This window comes from Phyllobates terribilis, unplaced genomic scaffold, assembly GCF_046119375.1.
Source record: "Phyllobates terribilis strain yellow unplaced genomic scaffold, ASM4611937v1 Scaffold_4__5_contigs__length_816908805, whole genome shotgun sequence".
Taxonomy (NCBI): domain Eukaryota; kingdom Metazoa; phylum Chordata; class Amphibia; order Anura; family Dendrobatidae; genus Phyllobates; species Phyllobates terribilis.
Window position 1 is genome coordinate 811,406,885 of NW_027362764.1, and position 26,628 is coordinate 811,433,512.

The following is a 26,628-nucleotide window of genomic DNA, read 5'->3' on the forward strand; positions in this document are numbered from 1 at the left end:
CCCACTCTACACCTGTCGTTGAACACTCTCAACTAACACCATCAGCAAGCACGTATTTGTCCCAGCACAGCCATCAGTTGTACCTACTCCAGTCCTTGGAACACAAGCGCAAATACGCAGCCAACGCCCCACAGGCCACACTACTAAATTCACACATTTCACAAATGCTTGAAATGTTGCCTTTTAGGCTCGTGGAGACGGAAGCTTTCCGCAACCTGATGGCGGCAGCAGTCCCTCGGTACTCGGTCACCAGCCGCCACTATTTCTCCCGGTGCGCCGTCCCCGCATTACACAAGCATGTGTCCCACAACATCAGACGTGCCCTTAACAAAGCAGTTACTGGGAAAGTGCAACTAACCATGAACACGTGGACAAGTGCTTGTGGGCAGGAATGGTACATCTCTCTGACGCCACACTGGGTTAATATAGTGGAAGCCGGGATCCAGTCAGACCTTGGGACGGAACACGTCCTTCCAACGCCAAGGATTGCGGGCCCTGGGTCTGGGTCAATTAGGGTTGCCCCCACATTCTTCAGCTTCTGCCCCTCTTCTTCAGCCTCCATCTCCGAAATGACCAGATCAGTCGCAAGCTGGAAGCACTGCAGCACTACCTCGGCCAAGCGGCAACAGACTGTGCTGAAGCTAATATGCTTAGGTGACAAACTGCACAACGCTGAAGAGTTGTGGACAGCTTTGAAAGAGCAGGCAGATCTGTGGCTGACACCACTGACCCTACAGCCAGGTATGGTCGTGTGTGACAATGGTCGGAACCTGGTGGCGGCCCTGACGTGAGGCGAGCTCACACACGTACCATGCCTGACCCATGTGCTTAACCTCGTGGTTCAGTGGTTTCTCAAAACCTACCCGGATCTGCTTGTCAAAGTTCGCCGCCTGTGTGCTCATTTTAGAAAGTTAGCTACAGCATCCGCCGCCCTTGCAGCTTCCAGCTCACCGAGTGATCTGCAATGTCCCCACGTGTTGGAACTCTACATTGCAGATGTTGGGAAGGATTTGTGAGCAGAAGAGGGCAGTTGTTGAATACCAGCATCAACAAGGCCATCGGTATTCAGTTCAGACTCCACACATAAGACCTCAGGAGTGGACATGGGTGTCAGACCTAAGTACCATCCTCCAAAACTTTGAGGACTCCACCAAGATTATGATCGGCGATGACGCCATAATTAGCATCACCATCCTGCTTCTCTGTCTTCTGAAACGCTCTCTACTTACAATAAAAGAGGATGCATTGCAAGCAGAGCACGATGATATGGAGCAAGGAACCATACAGGGCGATTCCACACAGCCCAGCCTCATCTCATCCCAATGTGGATTGGGTGACAATGAGGAAGAGTAGGAGGAGGAGGAAGAACAGGAGCTAGTTTCCTGCGCTATAGACGGTACTACCTGCACAACTGTCATACCGTCTGTTCAGCGTGGATGGCCTGAAGACTTGGAGGAGGAGGAAGAGGATGAGGAGGAGAGCTTGGTCAGTCGTCCTATTGGTGAGGACACGGAAGTCTTGCCTCTTTGCAGTCTGGCACACATGGCCGAGTTTATGTTACGCTGCCTTTTCCGTGACCCTCGTGTTGTCCAAATTTTGGGTGACAGTCATTACTGGTTCGTGACACTTCTAGACCCATGCTACAAGGAGAACGTTCTATCTCTTATTCCCACGCTGGACATGCCTAATAAAATGGGACAGTACCAGAAGGCCCTTGTTGCGAAATTATTAAAAAAATTCCCATCTGAAAACGATGGAGGCAGAGGTCACAGTTTGTGGACAACCAAGGCGAGAGATACACAAATGCAATCCAGCAGAGGCAGGGAAACACTGTCAAAGTTCTAGGACAGTTTTCTCAGCCCTTCCTATCGCACAGGCCCTGAGGCGCGGGGTACTATCACAAGGAATGCAAAATTTGGGAAGATGCTGAGGGAGTACCTTGCCGACAGTACCAACATCGTCCGTGATTCCTCTGTGCCTTATAATTATTGGGTATCCAAGCTGGACACGTGACATGAATTGGCTCTCTAAGCCTTGGAGGTCCTGGCCTGCCCTGCCGCTAGCGTTTTGTCAGAGCGGGTTTTTGGTGCCGCTGGTGGAATTATAACCGATAGGCGCATCTGCCTGTCAACTGAAAATGCTGACAGGCTGACTCTTATAAAAATAAACAAGGGCTGGATTGGGCCAGACTTCTCAACACCACTGAATGATAGCAGCATAACAAACTCAAATACAGTGTCTTTTTTTTGGGAGGTCTAACTCTATTCCCATGCACCTCTGTCTTCACATCCAGACATGGGTATACGCTTCCTGATTTTGTCTATTTGCTCTTGTCCTCCTCCTTCTCCGCATCCTCATCCTCCACCACCATATGTACATCTCTTGCAAGGGGCATTGGAGTTCCTCCAAATTTTTGGCAGCCGTTGCTTCACTGCATAGGCAAACAGTATGGGAGACCCTCTTCCTAATAATGGGAACATTGTTTTCAGGAGGCCCTCTGACCTCTTTGTCTCTTTCAAGGGGCATTGGAGTGCCTCCAAATTTTTGACAGTCATTGCAGTCACTGCATAGGCAAATAGTATGGGAGACCCTCTCCTTTCGAATGGGAATACGTCGTTACTGAGGCCCACCTCTATGTGTCTTTAAATTGTTAGTGGTGTTTTTCCTAAATTGGCAGCCGTTGGACTCACTGCATACCCTATAACTGAAAAGCAGACCCTCTCCTTTCTAATGGTAACATGTTGTTACTGTGGCCCAGCTCTATGTTTCTTTAAATTGTTAGTAAGGTTTTTCCTAAATTTTGGCAGCCGTTGGATGCACTGCATACCCTATAACTGTATAGCAGACCCTCTCCTTTCGAATGGGAATATGGCATTACTGTGGCCCAGCTCTACGTGTCTTTAAATTGTTATTGGGGTTTTCCACAAATTTTGGCAGCCCTTGCAATCATTGCAAGGGCATTACCACTGTAGGAGACCCACTCCTTTATAATGAGAACATTTTTTTACTGAGGCCCTCCTCTATGTCTCTTCAAATGGGTATTGGGGTGCGTCCAAATTTTTAGCAGCCCTTGCAGTCACTGCATACGCAATAGCAGTATAGGAGACCCACTCTTTAATAATGGGAACAACAAAGCATAGCCGACTGCTGGCTCTTTAAGAATAGTAAGGGCCGCCTGATGGCCCTATAAAAATAGGCTTTGTGACTTTCAGAGTCCCTCCTTCATAAATGAAACAGGATGTGTCTAATGATGTCTCACACACCACATGGCCAGATAAGGTAGTAAAATATTAAAATGACATTTACTGGTGAATGTATTTTTCACCGTTGAAAGCAATGCAAAAGTGCAAAAATGCATCAAAAATGCTACGTGTGAACATAGCCCAAGTTGTGGAAGAGCATTTTTAATTTTGGTTATTTATTTTGCCTTCTATACAAGTCATTACCCTGGAAAGGATGTTCCTTAACATATTTCCCAGGAAAATCCATTTTGGTTTAGTTTTTGTATGTTTTATTGTGAGTTCGTAAAAGTGGCGTAATACCTCTGACAACATTGTTGACAGCTGTGACCTGGAGTCAGAAATGCTTCCAGCGGTCTTCCCCATGCTGTTCCCATGTCATTTGAGCACTGTTCCCATCGATTTGGGCAATTTTTAGGCCCTCTGCAGACCACCGGGGGTGGCCGCTGGAAAAATGTTCGAGTTTCCCATAGACTTACATTGGGCTCATTACTCGGACCGAGCATGTTAGTGTTCACTCATCGCTTGTCCTAAATCTTGATGATTCATGTACACATATCAGTAACCAGCTCGATGTTTACCATCACTAGAATTATCAGTTTATGGGATCTTCTGGTGAAACTATCTGGGAGTAGTCTCTTGCACAGTTGTCCCTTCTCAGTAATTGTCCTGATTCTTGTCGTTGTTTGGATACGTGCAGTCACAGACGTTTTTTCCTTCAAGCACATCATCCTCGTCAGCAGAGCATGACCTTGTACAATAGAAATTAAAGCTATTGAAACTGCTCAGCTGCTTCACGTCCACAAACACAACTGACTATAGGTATTTACCTTTGTGTCAGAAGACAGAAAAATCATCAATCAACGAGTGGCGATAACATCAAATTACACCTAACCTGGTCAATAGGGTGAACATAAATGGGTCACATGGAGAGGATCTGCTGAAAATTTACTTTGAGTTGAATTTCCTTAAATCCCCAACAACTAACTTGCAATTCGATATTTGCAGATCAAAAAAACATGCTGGTTCTATTTCTCACATTACTGTGTGCTAGTAAATTGCCACTATGTGCACACAACGGGGCACTGACGCACTGTCGGTCCATCTATTGTTCTGCGATGATTCTAGGCAGTTCTACTGTTACGGTGAAATGCGGAGGGATAATTGTGAGGACAGTTAAATTTCCTGGCCATAAACTTATTTTTTCTTCTAACTTTGTGTAACATAGTAACATATTTTTTAAGGTTGAAGGAAGACTAAGTCCATCTAGTTCAACCCATAGCCGAACATGTTGATCCAGAGGAAGGCAAAAAAAAATAACCCATGAGGCAAACACTAAGCTCCATCCACATTGGGGAAAAAAATTCCTTCCCAACTCCATACGACAATCAGACTAGTTCCCTGGATCAACGCCCTATCAAGGAATCTAGTGTATATAACCTGTAATATTATACTTTTCAAGAAAGGCATCCAGGCCCTTCTTAAATTTTAGCCCATTTCCAACCTGGTCAGTAATAGTACACACCAGGTCGGGAAGGCCGGTTCAGCGGGGCCTCCGGCGGTGAGCCGAGCACATGTCAGCTGATTATTACAGCTGACATGTGCCAGCAACAGCCGCGGGTGGAATCGCGATCCACCCGCAGCTGTTAACATGTTAAATGCCGCTGTCAATCTCTGACAGCGGCATTTAACTCGCGCTTCCGGGAAGCGCGTCCTAAGCCCCGCCCATCGGTGACCCCGTCACGTGATCGCGGGTCACCAATGGGTGGGCATGACAACCCAGGGTCTGCAGCAGACGCCTGTGGTTGTCATGTCTCAATTCCTATGAGCGCCACCTAGTGGTCAGCGCTCATAGCAAGTGAGCATTTCTCCTGCATACAAGCGATCTGCGATCTCTTTAAAAATATAAAAAAAATAAAAAAAAAATCTAAGTTTAAATCACCCCCCTTACACCCCATTCAAAATAAAATATATATATATATAAAAAAACCACATACACATATTTGGTATCGCCGCGTTCAAAATTGCCCGATCTATCAATATAAAAGAAGAATTAATCCGATCAGTAAACGGTGTAACGAGAAAAAAATTCTAAACGCCAGAATTACATTTTTTTGGTCGCTGCAACATTGCAATAAAATGCAATAACAAGCGATCAAAACATTGGATCTACCCCAAAATGGTATCAATAAAAACATCAACCCGGCGCACAAAAAATAAGCCCTCACCCGGCCCCAGATCCCAAAAAATGGAGACGCTATGGGTCTCGGAAAATGGCGTCATTTTTTTTTTTTTTTAGCAAACTTTGGATTTTTTTTTCACCACTTAAATAAAAAAGAACCTATACATGTTTAGTGTCTACGAACTCGTAATGACCTGGAGAATAAGAATGGCAGGTCAGTTTTAGCAATCAGTGAACGTAGTAAAAAAAGGACCCAAAAAACAACTGTGGAATTGCATTTTTTTTGCAGTTTCACCGCACTTGGAATTTTTTTCCCGTTTTCCAGCACACGATATGGTAAAACCAGTGATGGCGTTTAAAAGTACAACTTGTCCCGCAAAAAATAAGCCCTCACACGGCCATATTGAACGAAAATTAAAAAAGTTCTGGCTCTGGGAAGAAGGGGAGCAAAAAATGAAAACACAAAAACAGAAAGACCCAAGGTCGTTAAGGGGTGAATCCCTCATTACAACATCATGCGGCAGAGAGCTCCACAGTCTCACTGCTCTTACAGTAAAGAATCCGCGTCTGTGATTATGATTAAACCTTCTTTCCTCCAGACGTAGAAGATGCTCCCTTGTCCCCGTCTCTGGCCTCAGAGTAAAAAGATCAGCATAAAGGTCTTTGCACTGTCCCCTCATATACTTGTACATAGTAATAAGATCACCCCTAAGCCTTCGTTTTTCCACAGTAAATAACCCCAAGTGTAATAACCTGTCTTGGTATTGCAGACCCCCCAGTCCTCTAATAACCTGTCTTGGTATTGCAGACCCCCCAGTCCTCTAATAACCTGTCTTGGTATTGCAGACCCCCCAGTCCTCTAATAACCTGTCTTGGTATTGCACACCCCCCAGTCCTCTAATACCCTGTCTTGGTATTGCAGACCCCCCAGTCCTCTAATACCCTGTCTTGGTATTGCAGACCCCCCAGTCCTCTAATAACCTGTCTTGGTATTGCAGACCCCACAGTCCTCTAATAACCTGTCTTGGTAGTGCAGACCCCCCAGTCCTCTAATAACCTGTCTTGGTATTGCAGACCCCCCAGTCCTCTAATAACCTGTCTTGGTATTGCAGACCCCCTAGTCCTCTAATAACCTGTCTTGGTATTGCAGACCCCCCAGTCCTCTAATAACCTGTCTTGGTATTGCAGACCCCCCAGTCCTCTAATAACCTGTCTTGGTAGTGCAGACCCCCACAGCCCTCTAATAACCTGTCTTAGTATTGCAGACCCCCCAGTCCTCTAATAACCTGTCTTGGTATTGCAGATCCCCCAGTCCTCTAATAACCTTGGTCGCTCTTCTCTGCACCCGCTCTAGTTCAGCGATGTCTTTCTTATGCACCGGAGACCAGAACTGTACACAGTATTCTAAGTGTGGTCGCACTAGTGACTTGTATAGAGGTAAAATTATCTTCTCCTCATCAGCATCTATGCCTCTTTTAATGCATCCCATTATTTTATTTGCCTTTACAGCAGCTGCCTGACACTGGCCACTAAACGTGAGCTTGTCGTCCACCAATACACCCAGGTCTTTTTCAGTGACAGTTTTGCCCAGTGTTTTACAATTAAGCATATAATTATACATTTTATTTCCTCTGCCCAAGTGCATTACCTTACATTTATCCCCATTAAAGCTCATTTGCCATTTATCAGCCCAAGCTTCTAGTTTACATAGATCCTCCTGTAATATAAAATTGTCCTCCTCTGTATTGATTACCCTGCAGAGTTTAGTGTCATCTGCAAATATTGAAATATTACTCTGTATGCCCCCTACAAGGTCATTAATAAATATGTTAAACAGAAGGGGGCCCAATACTGACCCCAGTGGGACCCCAATACTGACCCCTGTGGTACCCCACTGTTAACTGAGACTCAGTCTGAGTGTTTTCCATTAATAACCACCCTTTGTTTCCTATCACTGAGCCAAGTCTTAACCCACATACATATATTTTCCCCTATCCCCATTGATCTCATTTTATGCATTATTATTATTATTATTATTTATTATTATAGCACCATTTATTCCATGGCGCTTTACAAGTGATAGGGATATACATAGCAAAAACATTTACATAATCTTAACAAAACGAGCCAGCGACTGGTACAGGAGGAGCGAGGACCCTGCCCGCGAGGGCTCACAGTCTACAAGGGAAGGGTGAAGATACAGTAGGTGAGGGTAGAGCTGGTCATGCAGCGGTGTGGCGGAGCGATGGTTACTGCAGGTTGTAGGCTTGTCGGAAGATGTAGGTCTTCAGGTAGGTTCCTTTTGAAGAGATCCATGGTAGGCGAGAGTCTGATGTGTTGGGGTAGAGAGTTCCAGAGTAGGGGGGATGCACGGGAGAAATCTTGTATGCAATTGTGGGAAGAGGAGATAAGAGGGGAGTAAAGAAGGAGATCTTGTGAGGATCGGAGGTTGCGTGCAGGTATATACCAGGAGACTAGGTCACAGATGTATGGAGGAGACAGGTTGTGGATGGCTTTGTATGCCATGGTTAGGGTTTTGAACTGGAGTCTCTGGGCAAAGGGGAGCCAGTGAAGGGATTGACAGAGGGGAGAGGCCGGGAATAGCAGGGGGGACAGGTGGATTAGTCGAGCAGTAGAGTTTAGGATAGATTGGAGGGGCGCAAGAGTGTTGGAAGGGAGGCCACAGAGCAGGAGGTTGCAGTCAAGGCGGGAGATGATGAGGGCATGCACTAGTGTTTTTGCAGCGTCTTTGCTGAGGAATGCACGGATCCGGGAGATATTTTTGAGTTGGAGTCGGCAGGAAGTGGAAAGGGCTTGGATATGTGGTTTGAAGGAGAGATCAGAGTCCAGGGTTACCCCAAGGCAGCGAGCTTGTGGGACTGGGGATAGTGAACAGCCATTGACGTTGATGGATAGGTCAGATGGGGGATATGAATGAGAGGGTGGAAAGATGATGAACTCTGTTTTATCCATGTTGAGTTTTAGAAATCTGACAGAGAAGAAGGATGAGATGGCGGACAGACATTGTGGGATTTTGGTTAGTAGGGAGGAGATATCTGGTCCAGAGAGGTAGATCTGTGTGTCATCAGCATAGAGGTGATACTGAAAGCCGTGAAACTCTATGAGCTGTCCCAGGCCAAAGGTGTAGATGGAGAAGAGCAGAGGTCCTAGAACTGAACCTTGGGGGACACCGACAGATAGGAGGCGAGATGAGGAGGTGGTGCGTGAGTGGGAGATGCTGAATGTCCTGTCTGTTAAGTATGAGGAGGTCCAAGATAGGGCCCAGTCCATGATGCCAAGAGATGAGAGAATCTGTAGTAAGAGGGAATGGTCCACCGTGTCGAAGGCAGATGACAGGTCCAGAAGGAGGAGGATGGAGTAGTGTTGCTTGGATTCGGCGGTTAGTAGGTCGTTGGTGACTTTGGTCAGGGCAGTTTCAGTCGAGTGATGCGGTTGGAAGCCAGACTGTAGGCGGTCGAAGAGGGAACAGGAGGAGAGGTGAGCGGACAGTTCAAGGTGGACATGTTGTTCTAGTAGTTTTGAGGCAAAGGGGAGAAGTGATATGGGGCGATAGCTAGACAGAGAGGATGGGTCAAGGGAGGGTTTTTTGAGGATGGGTGTTACGGATCCGGGTAGTGGAACCTCTGTGCTGCGGTGCAAGGAGGGACCAGAGGGGCGTAAGTAGGTATCAACTCGGACTGACCAAGGTCGTACAGCGGCTCAATCGACTCCGTGACCAGGGAAGGACCAAGCAGAGGGACCAGGTGTTACTCTGGGCCAGACCTTGTATGAGAGCAGGTGATTCCCACGGGTCAGAAGGCAGGGACTGACCGGTACAGCAGACTGACGGGTGATCCGGGGAGACGGACTAGCAGACACGGCAGGTAACAAGCAGGAGCCTCCAGGTAGGCTGGCTGGTAGGCACGGCAGGTAACAAGCAGGAGCCTCCAGGTAAGCTGGCTGGTAGGCACAGCCGGTAACAGGCAGGTGCTTCCAGGTAAGCAGGCAGGCAGGGCCAATAGACAGACTAGCGGACTGGACTGGTAGTCAGGCTGGCGGACTGGACTGGTAGTCAGGCTGGCGGACTGGACCTGAGGGCTGAAGCAGAGTTTTACACACAAAGCTACAACCTTGCACGGGCACCTTCATTTTGGAGGAGGTGCCTTTTATATGAGAGGGCCTTCGGCCATTGGCCGGGGACTCCTTAGGACGATGAGCGCAGCCCCTTTAAGAGGGAGGGAGCGTGCGCGCCCTAAGCACAGTGCCCGGGAAGTTGCGCGCGCCGGCAGCAGGAGCGCTGGAGGACGCCGGGCGGGGAGAGCGGCGGTAAGGGGGACGGCGTCTCTGCCTGTCAGAGAGAAGAGACGCCGATACTACAATGGGTGTGATTGCGGCATCTTTGAAACATGAGGGGAAGACACCAGTTGTTAGTGACAGGTTGAAGAGGTGGGTTAGGGTTGGGATGAAGACTGTGGTAAGGTTATATATGAGGTGGGATGGGATTGGGTCAAGTTCGAAGGCGAGGTGTGATTTGGAGAGTAAAGAAGAGACTTGACCTTCTGTAATGGTGGAAAAGTGGGGTTTGGAGGAGGAAGGTTGAGTAGATATGAGGAGGGGTTGTGCGGACTTTAGGCAAAAGCTTTGTCTGATGGTGTCAATCTTCTGCTTGAAGAATGAGGCAAAGTCTTCAGCTGAGATGAGAGAAGAAGGAGGAGGTGCTGGGGGACGAAGGAGAGAATTGAAAGTGTTAAATAGCTGTTTAGGGTTGTGAGACAGGTAGGATATGAGAGATGAGAAGTAGGTTTGTTTTGCTGTAGTGAGTGCGGACTGGAAAATAGTGAGGGATTGTTTGAATGCGATGAAGTGCTTGATGGAGTGAGACGGGCAACCCTGGAGACCCGTCGCAGTTCTTTAGTAAGCTTGGTGTGCCAGGGTTGCCTGTTGATTGTGCGAGATTTGGTATGTGTGAGAGGGGCGATCGAGTCGAGAGCTGCAGCTATTGTGGTGTTATATGAAGCGGCAGCAACATCTGCATTGTGTAAGGAATTTATGTCTGTAAGAGGGAGGAGGGATTCAGAGAGTGAGTGTAGGTCAAGGTGTTTGAGGTTTCTGCGAGCGTGTGTAAGTTTGTGGAGTGGAGATTGTGCACCTGGAGAGGAGAGGGTAGAGAATGTGAGGAGGTTATGGTCAGAGAGAGGGAGAGGTGAGTTAGAGAGGTTAGATAGGGAACAGAGGCGGGTGAAGATGAGGTCCATTGTGTGGCCATCTTTATGAGTAACTGCAGAAGACCATTGAGCAAGGCCGAAGGAGGAAGTGAGAGATAGGAACTAGAGACAGATGTCAGCGGAAAGGAAGTGAAGCAGCCAGATGGTGAAGTGGTCTAAGAAAGTGGTGGCTAGCCCTGGGGGTCGGTAATTGATGGCCAGTTGGAGGTCAGAGGGGAATAGATGCGCACACAGTGCACCTCAAAAGAGGGTAGTGTAACGGAGAGTGGCAGTGATATTTGGGTGAAGGCACAGGTATCTGACAGGAGAAAACCTACGCCTCCACCATGTTTGCGGTGGGAAAGGTGGAATCCGCCATATGAAAGTGCAGCTGGGGAGGCTGTGTCAGAGGGGGGTGAGCCAGGTTTCGGTGATGGCGAGGAAGGAAAGTTTGTTAGTAATGAAAAGGTTGTGGATGTAGGAAAGTATGTTGCAGACGGAGAGAGCGTTCCATAGAGCTCCTGTTAGTGCAACTGAGGAAGTGGGGATTAGTTGGATGGGTATGAGGTTAGAAGGGTTGTGACAGTTTGTGGAAGGTCGTGGATAGGAGGTAGAAGTAACTGTGGGGATATGGCGAGGAGGACCAGCAGTGAGGAGGAGCAGAGAAAGTGTTAGCAGGTGGGAGCAGGAGAGAGCATGAGGTGGCTGTCTGTGTTCGGAGATCCAAGATTGAAGGTTGAGGAATAATTCGGAGGAGGAGGTGAGATGAATGGGGAGGATGGAGGGAGAGATGAAGAGTTTCTTACTAGGTGTAGGGATTTGAGGGGTTACTAGAAAGTGGAGGACTATAGAGGAAAAAGTGAGAGCTAACAGAAACATAGTTAAAAGAGAGTAAGTGGTCAAAGTGTTGGTTACCTGACTCCTGCCCCGACTAACTGCCTCTGAAATAACTGCCACTTATCTCCGAAGCCACTTTGCACAAGAAGACGCGTGCACAACCTAGCATGTGTGCACCCCTTAAGGAGCTTCTAAATATATAGGGCGCACTAAACCATCAGGTGAGGGGCATTGTGGGAGCTGCTTGTGGCTAAATTAGCAGCTCCTCATCTCACCAGAAGATGGCTGGGTGATCAAAGACAGAGCTAGGACTCTGTAGGCTCTGCAGTTTGGCACCTCTAAACATCAGATAAAATCTACAGTGGGGAAAGGACAGACATATGTGAGTATTGAATGGAATGGGACAGATAAAGCAGAAATATCAAGCAGAGAATTCTAACAGTGAGTTGAATCAGGGGAGCAGAGCATTAGATGGCGGCATATACAGCAAGCAGAGGAATTGAGCAGGAGCAGAGCATGTACAGTACAAACCAAAAGTTTGGACACACCTTCTCATTTAAAGATTTTTCTGTATTTTCATGACTATGAAAATTGTACATTCACACTGAAGGCATCAAAACTATGAATTAACACATGTGGAATTATATACTTAACAAAAAAGTGTGAAACAACTGAAAATATGTCTTATATTCTAGGTTCTTCAAAGTAGCCACCTTTTGCTTTGATGACTGCTTTGCACACTCTTGATGAGCTTCAAGAGGTAGTCACCGGAAATGGTCTTCCAACAATCTTGAAGGAGTTCCCAGAGATGCTTAGCACTTGTTGGCCCTTTTGCCTTCACTCTGCGGTCCAGCTCACCCCAAACCATCTCGATTGGGTTCAGGTCTGGTGACTGTGGAGGCCAGGTCATCTGGCGTAGCGCCCCATCACTCTCCTTCTTGGTCAAATAGCCCCTACACAGCCTGGAGGTGTGTTTGGGGTCATTGTCCTGTTGAAAAATAAATGATGGTCCAACTAAACGCAAACCGGATGGAATAGCATGCCGCAAGATGCTGTGGTAGCCATGCTGGTTCAGTATGCCTTCAATTTTGAATAAATCCCCAACAGTGTCACCAGCAAAGCACCCCCACACCATCACACCTCCTCCTCCATGCTTCACGGTGGGAACCAGGCATGTAGAGTCCATCCGTTCACCTTTTCTGCGTCGCACAAAGACATGGTGGTTGGAACCAAAGATCTCAAATTTGGACTCATCAGACCAAAGCACAGATTTCCACTGGTCTAATGTCCATTCCTTGTGTTCTTTAGCCCAAACAAGTCTCTTCTGCTTGTTGCCTGTCCTTAGCAGTGGTTTCCTAGCAGCTATTTTACCATGAAGGCCTGCTGCACAAAGTCTCCTCTTAACAGTTGTTGTAGAGATGTGTCAGCTGCTAGAACTCTGTGTGGCATTGACCTGGTCTCTAATCTGAGCTGCTGTTAACCTGCGATTTCTGAGGCTGGTGACTCGGATAAACTTATCCTCAGAAGCAGAGGTGACTCTTGGTCTTCCTTTCCTGGGGCGGTCCTTATGTGAGCCAGTTTCTTTGTAGCATTTGATGGTTTTTGCAACTGCACTTGGGGACACTTTCAAAGTCTTCCAAATTTTCGGACTGCCTGACCTTCATTTCTTAAAGTAATAATGGCCACTCGTTTTTCTTTACTTAGCTGCTTTTTTCTTGCCATAATACAAATTCTAACAGTCTATTCAGTAGGACTATCAGCTGTGTATCCACCAGACTTCTGCACAACACAACTGATGGTCCCAACCCTATTTATAAGGCAAGAAATCCCACTTATTAAACCTGACAGGGCACACCTGTGAAGTGAAAACCATTTCCGGTGACTACCTCTTGAAGCTCATCAAGAGAATGCCAAGAGTGTGCAAAGCAGTCATCAAAGCAAAAGGTGGCTACTGTGAAGACCCTAGAATATAAGACATATTTTCAGTTGTTTCACACTTTTTTGTTAAGTATATAATTCCACATGTGTTAATTCATAGTTTTGATGCCTTCAGTGCGAATGTACAATTTTCAAAGTCATGAAAATACAGAAAAATCTTTAAATGAGGTGTGTCCAAACTTTTGGTCTGTACTGATATATATATATATATATATATATATATACACAGTACAGACCTCTCCTCCATATTATATATATATATGTATATATACAGTACAGACCTCGCCTCCATATATATATATATATATATATATATATATATATATATATATATATATATATATATATATATATATATATATAGTACAGACCTCTCCTCCATATTATATATATATATATACACACACACACACACTTACACATACACACATATATATACATATACATACATACACACACACTGCCAGGAGTGCAACCCTCAGCCGTCCACCACATGATGTTACCTCCGTGCCTTATGTGCATTGAAGATTGAGTTAATTAATTCTGCTGATGTTAAAGGAAGTTGAACAGAAAATGACTTCAGAAAGTGTCAGTCTTTACTGCTGTAAAGAACTTGTACTGCACCACAGCTGTTGTTGGACTGTCCACACCCCAGTGGCTGCTTTATTGGGATCAGTGATGTGATTGTAATACCCGGTGATGTAAACTGTGTTTTCCAGGTTGCTGCGCAGATATCTTGTATATGAAGTCGGTGCTCCACAGGAATGAGCAACTGAAGTTGACATTTTCTCCGCTGCCCCCCGACAAGAAGGGGAGAGACACAGCAGCCGGAAAGGTAAGAGGAACCACTGCATTATATATACAGGGTTGTAAACGTGTCTTCAGAAGAGGAGGGCGAAGTGACGAGCCCAGCAACTCCTATGGCTCAAGCAATGCCATTAGCAATGCCTTATTACTTTCCCCAGCTACAGTGGAGAACCCCAAACATTAAAGAACTTTAAAGAGAACATGCAGGCAATGTTCAGACTGTACCCAGTGAGCCCTGCACAAAAAGTGGAGATATTGATTGGTCAGCTAGGGGGCGCTGCACTAAGGGAAGTGAAATCTTGGCCTCCCAGTATAAGGAAAACTCCTGAACTAGACAGGTTAGGACTTACATGAAACCAGAACCCTGTCAGAGTTAAAGATGAGATTCTTTGGGAAAAGACAACAGTCCCATGAATTATCTTTAAGAGATTTTGCCCTCAGTTTATGGTGTGCCCTTAACCAAGCTGATCCCGCTGAAGCTATTAATGCTGATCAAATTTTAAAGGAACAATTTATTGAGGGAGTAATGTCTGATACTACCACGATACAATTGAGAATGCTGGCACTACAACATCCTGAATTTCTGGTTTTTAAAGAGTTTGCCATAAAAGTATTGAGTCCAGGCACACCACCCGGACCTGTGCTAGCCCATACAGAACTTGTTGATGCATATTAAAGTCCAAGGGATAAAGGGTTGAATGACAAAGAAACTGTTGTTGTTCAGTGCGCTCCCCAACAGGTACAAGACCCTACTGATGAGATTTGTAGTCAAATTACGGAAATAACCAAAAGCCTTGCACTCCTATGCTAAGAAGCAAAGGAGTTGAAGCACCCAGTTCCCGGTCAAGAGGACCATCCTTGCTTTGTCTAGAATTTGCCACCCTACAGTCCCCGGAACAACTACTACAGGACAGGTAGGAGACCTGCCAACAGATTTGATTCCTTAGGTTGGACGATTTGCCGCAGATGCAACCGTAGTGGTCACATAGAAAGAGAATGCCAGCCTTTAAACCGAAGTTTCCTGAGGCCAAGAACCGACCCTTGGGAGAAGAATGCATAGGTCCAGATAATCCTGACTGGGGCCTGAAATATGTTGGAATCGACCCATCATTCCGATCACAATAGATGCATCCCTTTTCCAGCACTACTTGACACAGGCCCGCAAGTTACCACCATCCAGCTACCACAATATAAGCGTTACTGGAAAACTGACCAGCTTTGTAGAAAAGTAGAATATATCAAAAGGTCACAATAACTACAAAAATCATGTGAAGAACTCAAAAATAATATGAAAACCTATAAAAATTACCTTTTATTGATTGTCTAAAAGATCAAGATGCTCTTGATCCACAAACAGAGCACAAGAAAACAGTACAAAAACACAAACACACAAGGAGATCAAACTGATTGTCAAATGTAGGTCTAGCTGATGCCCTCGACTTAACCTACCCTTTCCCTTCCTCACAGCGGAGGTTGCCACCCTAGGGGGAGCATTGTGGAGCCCCTGCTCCTCGATGCCTAGCCCTAATGGTCCCTCTCTATCCCTATATATAAGGTGATTGTGAAACTCTCAGAGAGGCCAGGTTGGGACCCTCAGGTCTCCTGGTCTTGTACCTTGATTGATTGCGAGCTTCCTAAGCTTGTAGCTACCTTCTCTCTGGGGGGCCCACCAAAAGATGGGGGGCCACGGGTTGAGGTAGTTGGCCCTGGAAGTCCCAAAATCGCAGCTGTTCTATCCTAGGCGGGCCAGCGGAAGGATGAGACTGTGCAATGTTGTACCATCTTGGGTATTTTCTAGGACTGTTCTATGTGTACTTTGTCCATTTTGTGGTTCAATAAAGTATTGCCACGCTGTTTTACCCTCACCCTGTGTTGTCCTAGTAGTATTATGCCCACGGAGGACCCTGTGTCTTCACAACCATATACTCACCTTAATACCTAATCCCAGATGCTGTCATCTCCTGAAATAAATAAAAAATAATAAACCACCATAATCCTCACCTATCCACCGTAGTCCACATAATAGCGAGTGGGCCGATCTCATGAATAGAACGGCCACATTGTGAAATGTGACTGCTCTATTCAGCAGCCACGATACACTGACAGGAGCATCATCACTCCCGCAGTGTATCGCGAGGAGCTGCCGGCAGAGAGGTCAGACGAGTTCAATCAGCTGATGAACTCATGTGACCTCACTTAGGGCAGCACTGCTGTGAGAAAATCCTCAGTGCTGCCGTGAGGTCACCGGAGCTCATCAGCTGACTGAATTCCGATGACCTCTCTGCCAGCAACTCAGCCTGTACACTGACACAGAAGTGATTACGCTCCTGTCAGTGTATAGCTTGCTGTCCTCCGACTGCTGATGTGACTGCTTTAACGGTGACCCAGATCGCCATGGGACAATCTGGATTGTCATCACATCAGACAGGTGAGAGATGTTTTGTTTTTATTTTTGGTTTGTTACAGGTGACAAGGGCTTTAGCGGATTAGGCGTTAGGTATTTTTTTTTGTAAATTAAGAATTAATAAAGGATTGTGTCGTTATTTCAAATAAAGGATTTTTTTCTGGCAGTCTTTATTACTCACATTTTACTATGGCGTTAGTAATGGGGGCGTCTTATAGACGCCTCGCCATTACTAACCTGGCCTTCATGTCAGCCACCAATACAAGGTTGACATGAACCCCAACCCTATTACCCCACTTCAACCTGTTAAATATAATTATTTTTGTATATTTATTTATTGAAGACTTCTTACCAGATGCAATTCTTCCAGAGAACATATCATGAAAATCTTATATAAAAAAATGTAGAGGTTTATTCTTGGATTGTCCATTAAAAAGAATAATTGCAGCAGTTACATAAAATAGGTAAAATAGTTACAAAGAGATTCATTCATGAGTGTCCATCTTTCCCTGAATCCTGAATGGTAGTTTCCGGGTGTCTTTGTTGAGCACGTGTCCGGATAGAACACATGTGCTTGGGCCTACATTGTCAGATGTTTCCTCAGCGCGTAGATCCTATGTCTGATGTAGTGTGTGGTGCCAAAGAAAGCAGAGGGGCTGTGTCACATGGGTTATATACATGCTAAATAGCACATGTTCTTCATATATGGCCCTAACTCTTCCCTGAGCTAAATGTATAAGAATAGCACATTGCAATGTCAGCAAAACCTACCACGCGGCTGATGCAATCTATGCACTACAGAAAAATAAGCATAAAAAATGAATAACCATAGTTGATATTTAACACCACCGCACCAGGGCAAGTGGGAAGAGTCGAGGCTAAGCGCCAGATTTGGTGCACCTTATGGATATTATTAGCCTCTGAGGGGGCCAGTATCCATGGCCCCTGTGATGACACAACTTCTAATCTTAATTATCCAGATGTCTAGATTTGTTAGGACTAGAGAAATACACTATTGTGTTTGTGTTGACTTTTGAATGCATGTGTTTTTCTTTGGCTGGTCAACAAGGAAATACTAGTATTTGTATAAACCAAATGTTGACTTCTCTTGGTCTGGAAACAATAATTTTTGTTAATATGCTAATTACATATTGTACTAAGCCAGCTAGTTGTTGTTTTAAAGAGCAGGGGGATACAAATTATGTAAATTGATTAATGCTCAAACAATGAGACCTGAGTCCTGCACCTTTCCCCCTAACCTGTGAATGATGACCTTAGCCACATATGTAAATATAAAAAGGATTTTCTATCCTGCTGTAAGCAGAATCAAAGAGAATCAGAAAGACTTTTCAGGACAGTAGTTTGGTTGCATGGCTCCATCCAGAGAGACACAGATTTGGATTCTACATGATTCCAGCCTAAGGTTACACGGCCCTGGCTGGAAGAATACAGATCTGCTCAATTGAAAATCAGAGAACACATGGATACATTTGAAGTTGTCAGATTGGGACCATCTGATCACCTGGAACCCATGGAGGCACTTGGAGAAAGCCAGGTCAGGACAATGAGGTCACCTGGAACCCATTTAGTTGTTCAGAGAAGCCTGGGTGGGACCCTCGGGTCTCATGACCTTATACCTCTATGGACTGTCAGCTTCCTAAGCTTGCCGCCACCTCCTCTCTGTGGGTGTCCACCAAAAGCGGGGGGCCATTGTTTGAGGTAGTTGGCCATGGAAGTCCCAAAATTACAGCTGCTCTATTCTCGGCCAGTGGAAGGGTGAGACGGTGTAATTTTCAACATCTTGGGTATTAGCTGGGACTGTTCTATGTGTTTATTGTCCATTTGGTGGTTCAATAAAATATTGCCAGACTGTTTTACCCTCAGGAAAAAATTGTAGATTTTCCAGCTCCAGATAAAAACATTTACATTTATTCAATCAATTTAAAAAGACATATCCACTTGTGAAGAGGAAGGGAGGGTTGCTTTATGCGTTTCAGACGCTCTCCTGCGTCCTTTATCAAAAGCTTTTGATAAAGGACGCAGTATATCATCTGAAACGCGTAAAGCAACCCTCCCTACAAGTTCACGTCTGGGTCAGGACTGTTTCCGTGCTCCAACCTGGAGATGTGCTGCAAGCACAGGTGAGCTGGCATTCTTCTCTCAAATATCATTTGCATCTTGTTTTACCTTCACCCTTTGTTATCTGAGAAGTATTATGCCCACGGAAGGCCCCAGGTCTTCACATTTTGGTGGCAACAGTGTGTTACAACTGTGCCCAGCTGATCTGGGGGAGCCGCAGTGGACTGGTGTTCAAACAAAGGGCTCCACTACCAGGGAGGCATATAGACAGACCCAGCAGACCATAGGTGAGGCATACACTGCAGCTTTCGGATGCTACCATGTCCAACCCCACCAACTCGGCCTTGGAGGAGGACCGGAGAGGATATACAGCAGCAACAAGAAAGTACAACTACAGGAGCTGTTCCAGCTTCAACGAATTGAATACCAGGCCATGAACACTAATCAGATTTAATTCAGGAACCACAGGATGCTGAGGACGGCATGTGTGGACACAATGGATACGAGTCGGTTCTTGTCAATTACGTGAGGAGTTTATTCGTAAGGAAGACATGGAATATGCTCTGAGGAAGCTGGCTGATACAAAATTTTGTTCTCATGAAGGTGAGACCTCTTACAATTGTGTCTGTGCTTAACGACATGCTGATGGACTGTCCCCGATAAGTGGAGAAGGATGATTGGGATCCTATCATGTCTGGCTAATTAAGATGGGGGAGCAATGTGACCATGCAACTTTTAATATTAATTAGCCAGATGTCTAGATTTGTTAGGCCAAGAGAAATACACTATTGTGTTTGTGTTGACTTTTGAATGTGTGTGTTTTTCTTTGGCTGGTCAACAAGGAAATACTAGTATTTCTATAAACTTGAATATTGACTTCTCTTGCCCTGGAAACAATAATGTTTGTTAATATGCTAATTACATATTGTACTATAGCCAGCTAGTTGTTGATTTAAAGAGCAGGGGGATACAAACTGTAAATTGATTAAATGCTCAAACAATGAGACGTGAGCCCTGCATCTTTCCCCCTGACCTGTGACTGATGACCTTAGTCACAAATGTAAATATAAAAAGGATTTTTTATCCTGCTGCAAGGAGAATCAAAGTTCAGAGATTCAGAAAGACTATTCAGGACAGTAGTTTGGTAGCATGGCTCCATCCAGAGAGACACAGATTTGGATTCTACAGGATTCCAGCCTAAGGGTACACGGCCTTGATAGGATACAGATCTGCTCCATTGACCATCAGAGAACCCATGGAAACATTTGGGGAAACCAGCTTGGGACAATGAGGTCACCTGGCCCCATGGATACGTTGTTTGGGGATGCCAGGTGGGACCCTCCGGTCCCCTGGAACCCATGGAGTTGTTCGGAGAGTCCAGGCTGGGACCCTCTGGTCTGCTATCTCAATGGACTGTCAGCTTCCTAAGCTTGCAGCTACCTCCTCTCAATGGGGGCACGCTAGAAGCGTGGGGCCACTGGTTGAGGTAGTTGGCCCTGGAAGTCCCAAAGTCGCACCTGCTCTATTCCCGGCGGGTCAGCGGAAGGGTGACACTGTGTAATTTTGCACCATCTTGGCTATTTGCTGGGACTGTTCTATATGTTATTGTCTATTTGGTGGGTTAATAAAGTATTGTCACACTGTTTAACCCTCACCTTGTGTTGTCTGAGCAGTATTATGCCCTCGGAAGGCCCCGGGTCTTCACAAAATTGGAGACACTTAAATTGTGCTGGTTTGTATTAGCAGTGCACGCCTGTTTACATTGTCAATTTGGGAACGCACGCACTCTGGTATTACGGGCAGGCCAGTGTCGCATTGGCTTTTTGACCATCACATTCTACCTGACTTTTCTGCTTGATTCCATGTTTACAAGGCTTGGATAATTGTGTTTTTTTGTAATCGTTAATACTTGCGTCTGCTAAATAAAAAAGTTGCACTGACAATGGACATAGAACTGTGAGAGGAAAAAAACACCAGTGTCATGGTTCCACCCGTGTGTCTGGGATGCAGTTACTGACAGCTCAGCTGTCCAGTCTGGTGCAGGGATGTGCTGAAGCGGTCAGTACTTGGATTAACAGCTCGGCTGTCCAGTCTCGTGCAGGGGTGTGCTGAAGCGGTCAGTACTTGGATTAACAGCTCGGCTGTCCAGTCTGGTGCAGGGGTGTGCTGAAGCTGTCAGTACTTGGATTAACAGCTCGGCTGTCCAGTCTGGTTAAGGGGTGTGTTAGGCTGTCAGTACTTTGACAGCTGAGTCATCCAGTCTGGTGCAGGGGTGTGCTGAAGTGGTCAGTACTTGGATTAACAGCTCAGCTGTCCAGTCTGGTGCAGGGACGTGCTGAAGCCGTTAGCACTTTGATTGACAGCTCGGCTGTCCGGTCTGGTGCAGGGACGTGCTGAAGCGGTCAGTACTTGGATTAACAGCTCGGCTGTCCAGTCTGGTGCAGGGGTGTGCTGAAGCTGTCAGTACTTGGATTAACAGCTCAGCCGTCCAATCTGGTGCAGGGGCGTGTTAGGCTGTCAGTACTTTGACAGCTGAGTCATCCAGTCTGGTGCAGGGGTGTGCTGAAGCTGTCAGTACTTTGATTGACAGCTCGGCTGTCCAGTCTGGGGCAGGGGTGTGCTGAAGCGGTCAGTACTTGGATTAACAGCTCGGCTGTCCAATCTGGTGCAGGGATGTGTTAGGCTGTCAGTACTTTGACAGCTGAGTCATCCAGTCTGGTGCAGGGGCGTGCTGAAGCCGTCAGTACTTGGATTAACAGCTCGGCTGTCCAGTCTGGTGCAGGGGCGTGCTGAAGCCGTCAGTACTTGGATTAACAGCTCGGCTGTCCAGTCTGGTGCAGGGGCGTGCTGAGCTGTTGGTGTTTTGATTGACAGCTCGGCCATCCAATCTGAGACAGGGAGGTGCTGCTAGTCTCCAGGTGTTCATTGTCCCAGGTGATTGCCTGGCTTCTTAGCTGGGCTGTTAGTCCCAGATTTCTGGTAGATGTACGTTCAGCTTTGTGTGGTTTGTCTCTCTGTGCCTTGTGTTTTACTTGTTGATCTATCGCTGCCTGACCTTAGATCGTTCTGACCATCCGTCTGTTTAACCCCTTCTGTTCTGATCCGCTATTTTCCTGGTATTTTGACCTCGGACCATTACCTGACTACGCCATTGCCTCTTCCCTGTTTATGATATCCCTTCTAGCTTCCGACGTCGGACTCCTTGACAACTCGACTCGCAGGTTGTCCATGAGAAGTGACTCTTCATCACACACAGCAAAGAATGGCCATCAGCAGAGAGTCGGACTGCGGAACATTGGGCCCTACGGAGGACTCACCTTGCATTGGTCTTGTATAGATGAATTAACATTAAAGGTTCTTTGGACCATGTCTGATTTCCACCAGGCGCTGTATCTTCTGTTACTGCCATACAATGATAGGATTCAGCTCTGGTGCAGTACGATTGGTCAGCATGTGATTGCTCGTATGCCATTTTCCGACATCTGGGAATGTTCAGGTTATGGCTGGAATAGAAGTCGGCACATGATTACAAGGATGTTACTCACATGTGAGCGATCACGGACAACTGCTCAAATCAGCAACAGAGCCAAATCCTGACAGCGAGTAAACTACACACAGATAGGATTCAGCATGAAAAAGATCAGCCCTCGCATGGAAATCCCCTTTAACGACAATGCAAAATGACACATTGCAGACAGCTGAGTGGTAATGCCAGAGATATCATCCGGCTGAACTACAACTCCCAGCATGCACAGGAGGTCAGAGAGGAGAACTACAACTCCCAGCATGCCCGGAGGTCAGAAAGGAGAACTAAAACTCCCAGCATGTCTGGGAGGTCAGAGAGGAGAACTACAACTCCCAGCATGTCCTGGGATCAGAGAGAACTACAAGTGGCAGCATGTCCCGGGAGGGGGGGGGGGGGGGTCGAGAGGAGAACTACAACTCCCAGCGTGTCCGGGAGGTCAGAGGGGAGAACTACAACTCCCAGCGTGTCCGGGAGGTCAGAGGGGAGAACTACAACTCCCAGCGTGCCCTGGGATCAGAGAGGAGAAGTACAACTCCCAGCATGTCCTGAGTTCAGATAGGTGAACTACAACTCCCAGCATGTCCGGGAGGTCAGAGGGGAGAACTACAACTCCCAGCATGCCCGGACGTCAGAAAGGAGAACTAGAACTCCAAGAAAGTCCGGGAGGTCAGAGGGGAGAACTACAACTCCCAGCGTGTCCGGGAGGTCAGAGGGGAGAACTACAACTCTCAGCATGTCCGGGGGGGGGGGTGTCAGAGAGAACTACAACTCCCAGCATGTCCTGAGATCAGATAGGTGAACTACAACTCCCAGCATGTCCGGGAGGTCAGAGGGGAGAACTACAACTCCCAGCATGTCCAAGAGGTCAGAGGGGAGAACTACAACTCCAAGCAAGTCCGGGAGGTCAGAGGGGAGAACTACAACTCTCAGCATGTCCGGGGGGGTGTCAGAGAGAACTACAACTCCCAGCATGTCCTGAGATCAGATAGGTGAACTACAACTCCCAGCATGTCCGGGAGGTCAGAGGGGAGAACTACAACTCCCAGCATGTCCGGGAGGTCAGAGGGGAGAACTACAACCCCCAGCATGTCCGGGAAGGCCAGAGAGGAAGAACTACAACTCCCAGCATGTCCAAGAGGTCAGAGGGGAGAACTACAACTCCCAGCATGCTCCGGAGTCAGAGCCCCTTCCTTCTTCCCCTCTTGCACAGACATATAACACGCGCTGAGCTCCGCCTCCATTATGTACAGGTCACATGGTTCTGACGTCAGCGCAGGTCCTTCATGATCACTTTTATTAACCCATATGTACCGATCACATGATGGTGACGTCATCGCAGGTCCTTTCTCTGCAGCAGTGTGTGCTCCCGGGAACAGGTTGTTGTCTCTGGTGTCAGCCGCCGTCTACAGAGGAGGCGCACGGAGGAGACACGGTCCTGCACCCCCGTGTTATGTGTGAGGTGAGAGGCCGCAGGGGGTTGTGGGAATTTGGCAGGACGTATTCCTCTGACGCCGCAGGAACACTTAGGTTATGGTCACACCTGTTTTCAAGTAGAAACTGCCTCAGTAGACTCTGACATCTTCTTCCTCCCCCCTGGGGGCCGTCTCTGGCGGTGTCTCTTCTCCTCCTCCCCGGGGGCCGTCTATGGCGGTGTCTCTCCTCACCCCGGGGGCCGTCTCTGGCGGTGTCTCTCTCCTCCTCTCCAGGGGCCGTCTCTGGCGGTGTCTCTCCTCCCCCCGGGGGCCGTCTCTGGCGGTGTCTCTCCTCCCCCCGGGGGCCGTCTCTGGCGGTGTCTCTCCTCCCCCGGGGGCCGTCTCTGGCGGTGTCTCTCTCCTCCTCTCCAGGGGCCGTCTCTGGCGGTGCCTCTTCTCCTCCCCCCCGAGGGCCGTCTCTGGCGGTGTCTCTCTCCTCCTCTCCAGGGGCCGTCTCTGGCGGTGCCTCTTCTCCTCCCCCCGAGGGCCGTCTCTGGCGGTGTCTCTCCTCCTCCTCCCCGGGGGCCGTCTCTGGCGGTGTCTCTTCTCCTCCTCCCCGGGGGCCGTCTCTGGCGGTGTCTCTCCTCCCCCCGGGGGCCGTCTCTGGCGGTGTCTCTCTCCTCCTCTCCAGGGGCCGTCTCTGGCGGTGTCTCTCCTCCCCCCGGGGGCCGTCTCTGGCGGTGTCTCTCCTCCCCCCGGGGGCCGTCTCTGGCGGTGTCTCTCCTCCCCCCGGGGGCCGTCTCTGGCGGTGTCTCTCCTCCCCCCGGGGGCCGTCTCTGGCGGTGTCTCTCTCCTCCTCTCCAGGGGCCGTCTCTGGCGGTGTCTCTCCTCCCCCCGGGGGCCGTCTCTGGCGGTGTCTCTCCTCCCCCCGGGGGCCGTCTCTGGCGGTGTCTCTTCTCCTCTTCCCCGGGGGCCGTCTCTGGCGGTGTCTCTCCTCCCCCCGGGGGCCGTCTCTGGCGGTGTCTCTTCTCCTCTCCTCAGGGGCCGTCTCTCTCCTCCTCTCCAGGGGCCGTCTCTCCTCCTCTCCAGGGGCCGTCTCTGGCGGTGTCTCTTCTCCTCTCCTCAGGGGCCGTTTCTCTCCTCCTCTCCAGGGGCCGTCTCTCTCCTCCTCTCCAGGGGCCGTCTCTGGCGGTGTCTCTCTCCTCCTCTCCAGGGGCCGTCTCTGGCGGTGTCTCTCCTCCCCCCGGGGGCCGTCTCTGGCGGTGTCTCTCCTCCCCCCGGGGGCCGTCTCTGGCGGTGTCTCTCTCCTCCTCTCCAGGGGCCGTCTCTGGCGGTGTCTCTCCTCCCCCCCGGGGGCCGTCTCTGGCGGTGTCTCTCCTCCCCCCCGGGGGCCGTCTCTGGCGGTGTCTCTCCTCCCCCCGGGGGCCGTCTCTGGCGGTGTCTCTCTCCTCCCCCCGGGGGCCGTCTCTGGCGGTGTCTCTCTCCTCCTCTCCAGGGGCCGTCTCTGGCGGTGTCTCTCCTCCCCCCGGGGGCCGTCTCTGGCGGTGTCTCTCCTCCCCGGGGGCCGTCTCTGGCGGTGTCTCTCCTCCCCCCGGGGGCCGTCTCTGGTGGTGTCTCTCCTTCCCCCGGGGGCCGTCTCTGGCGGTGTCTCTTCTCCTCTTCCCCGGGGGCCGTCTCTGGCGGTGTCTCTCCTCCCCCCGGGGGCCGTCTCTGGCGGTGTCTCTCCTCCCCCCGGGGGCCGTCTCTGGCGGTGTCTCTCCTTCCCCCGGGGGCCGTCTCTGGCGGTGTCTCTCCTCCCCCCGGGGGCCGTCTCTGGCGGTGTCTCTCTTCTCCTCTCCAGGGGCCGTCTCTGGCGGTGTCTCTCCTCCCCCCGGGGGCCGTCTCTGGCGGTGTCTCTCCTCCCCCCGGGGGCCGTCTCTGGCGGTGTCTCTCCTCCCCGGGGGCCGTCTCTGGCGGTGTCTCTCCTCCCCCCGGGGGCCGTCTCTGGTGGTGTCTCTCCTTCCCCCGGGGGCCGTCTCTGGCGGTGTCTCTTCTCCTCTTCCCCGGGGGCCGTCTCTGGCGGTGTCTCTCCTCCCCCCGGGGGCCGTCTCTGGCGGTGTCTCTTCTCCTCTCCTCAGGGGCCGTCTCTCTCCTCCTCTCCAGGGGCCGTCTCTCTCCTCTCCAGGGGCCGTCTCTGGCGGTGTCTCTTCTCCTCCCCCCGAGGGCCGTCTCTGGCGGTGTCTCTCTCCTCCTCTCCAGGGGCCGTCTCTGGCGGTGCCTCTTCTCCTCCCCCCGAGGGCCGTCTCTGGCGGTGTCTCTCCTCCTCCTCCCCGGGGGCCGTTTCTGGCGGTGTCTCTTCTCCTCCTCCCCGGGGGCCGTCTCTGGCGGTGTCTCTCCTCCCCCCGGGGGCCGTCTCTGGCGGTGTCTCTCCTCCCCCCGGGGGCCGTCTCTGGCGGTGTCTCTTCTCCTCCTCCCCGGGGGCCGTCTCTGGCGGTGCCTCTTCTCCTCCCCCCGAGGGCCGTCTCTGGCGGTGTCTCTCTCCTCCTCTCCAGGGGCCGTCTCTGGCGGTGCCTCTTCTCCTCCCCCCGAGGGCCGTCTCTGGCGGTGTCTCTTCTCCTCCTCCCCGGGGGCCGTCTCTGGCGGTGTCTCTCCTCCCCCCGGGGGCCGTCTCTGGCGGTGTCTCTTCTCCTCTCCTCAGGGGCCGTCTCTCTCCTCTCCAGGGGCCATCTCTCTCCTCCTCTCCAGGGGCCGTCTCTGGCGGTGCCTCTTCTCCTCCCCCCGAGGGCCGTCTCTGGCGGTGTCTCTCTCCTCCTCCCCCCGAGGGCCGTCTCTGGCGGTGCCTCTTCTCCTCCCCCCGAGGGCCGTCTCTGGCGGTGTCTCTCCTCCTCCTCCCCGGGGGCCGTCTCTGGCGGTGTCTCTCCTCCCCGGGGGCCGTCTCTGTCAGTGTCTCTCCCCCCCCCCCCGAGGGCCGTCTCTGGCGGTGTCTCTCCTCCTCCCCAGGGGCCGTCTCTGGCGGTGTCT

At 49.4% G+C, this 26,628-nt stretch overlaps 1 protein-coding gene and 1 long non-coding RNA gene across 2 annotated transcripts in view; one reads left to right on the forward strand and one right to left on the reverse strand.

Moving 5' to 3' along the window:
• Window positions 1–3,498: 3,498 nt before the first annotated feature.
• LOC141266139 (uncharacterized) lies at window positions 3,499–23,932 on the reverse strand. The gene is made up of 3 exons (XR_012320204.1): window positions 23,757–23,932; window positions 22,008–22,193; window positions 3,499–3,990 (listed from the first exon to the last, which is right to left on the reverse strand). It is a non-coding gene; the product is annotated as an uncharacterized lncRNA (long non-coding RNA).
• Window positions 23,497–26,628, forward strand: part of LOC141266138 (uncharacterized) — a 312,479-nt gene continuing 309,347 nt past the window's right edge. Inside the window, exon 1 of the mRNA XM_073680102.1 lies at window positions 23,497–23,675. The gene's annotated coding sequence lies outside the window, so the exon portion shown is untranslated. The remainder of the gene's footprint in view (window positions 23,676–26,628) is intronic.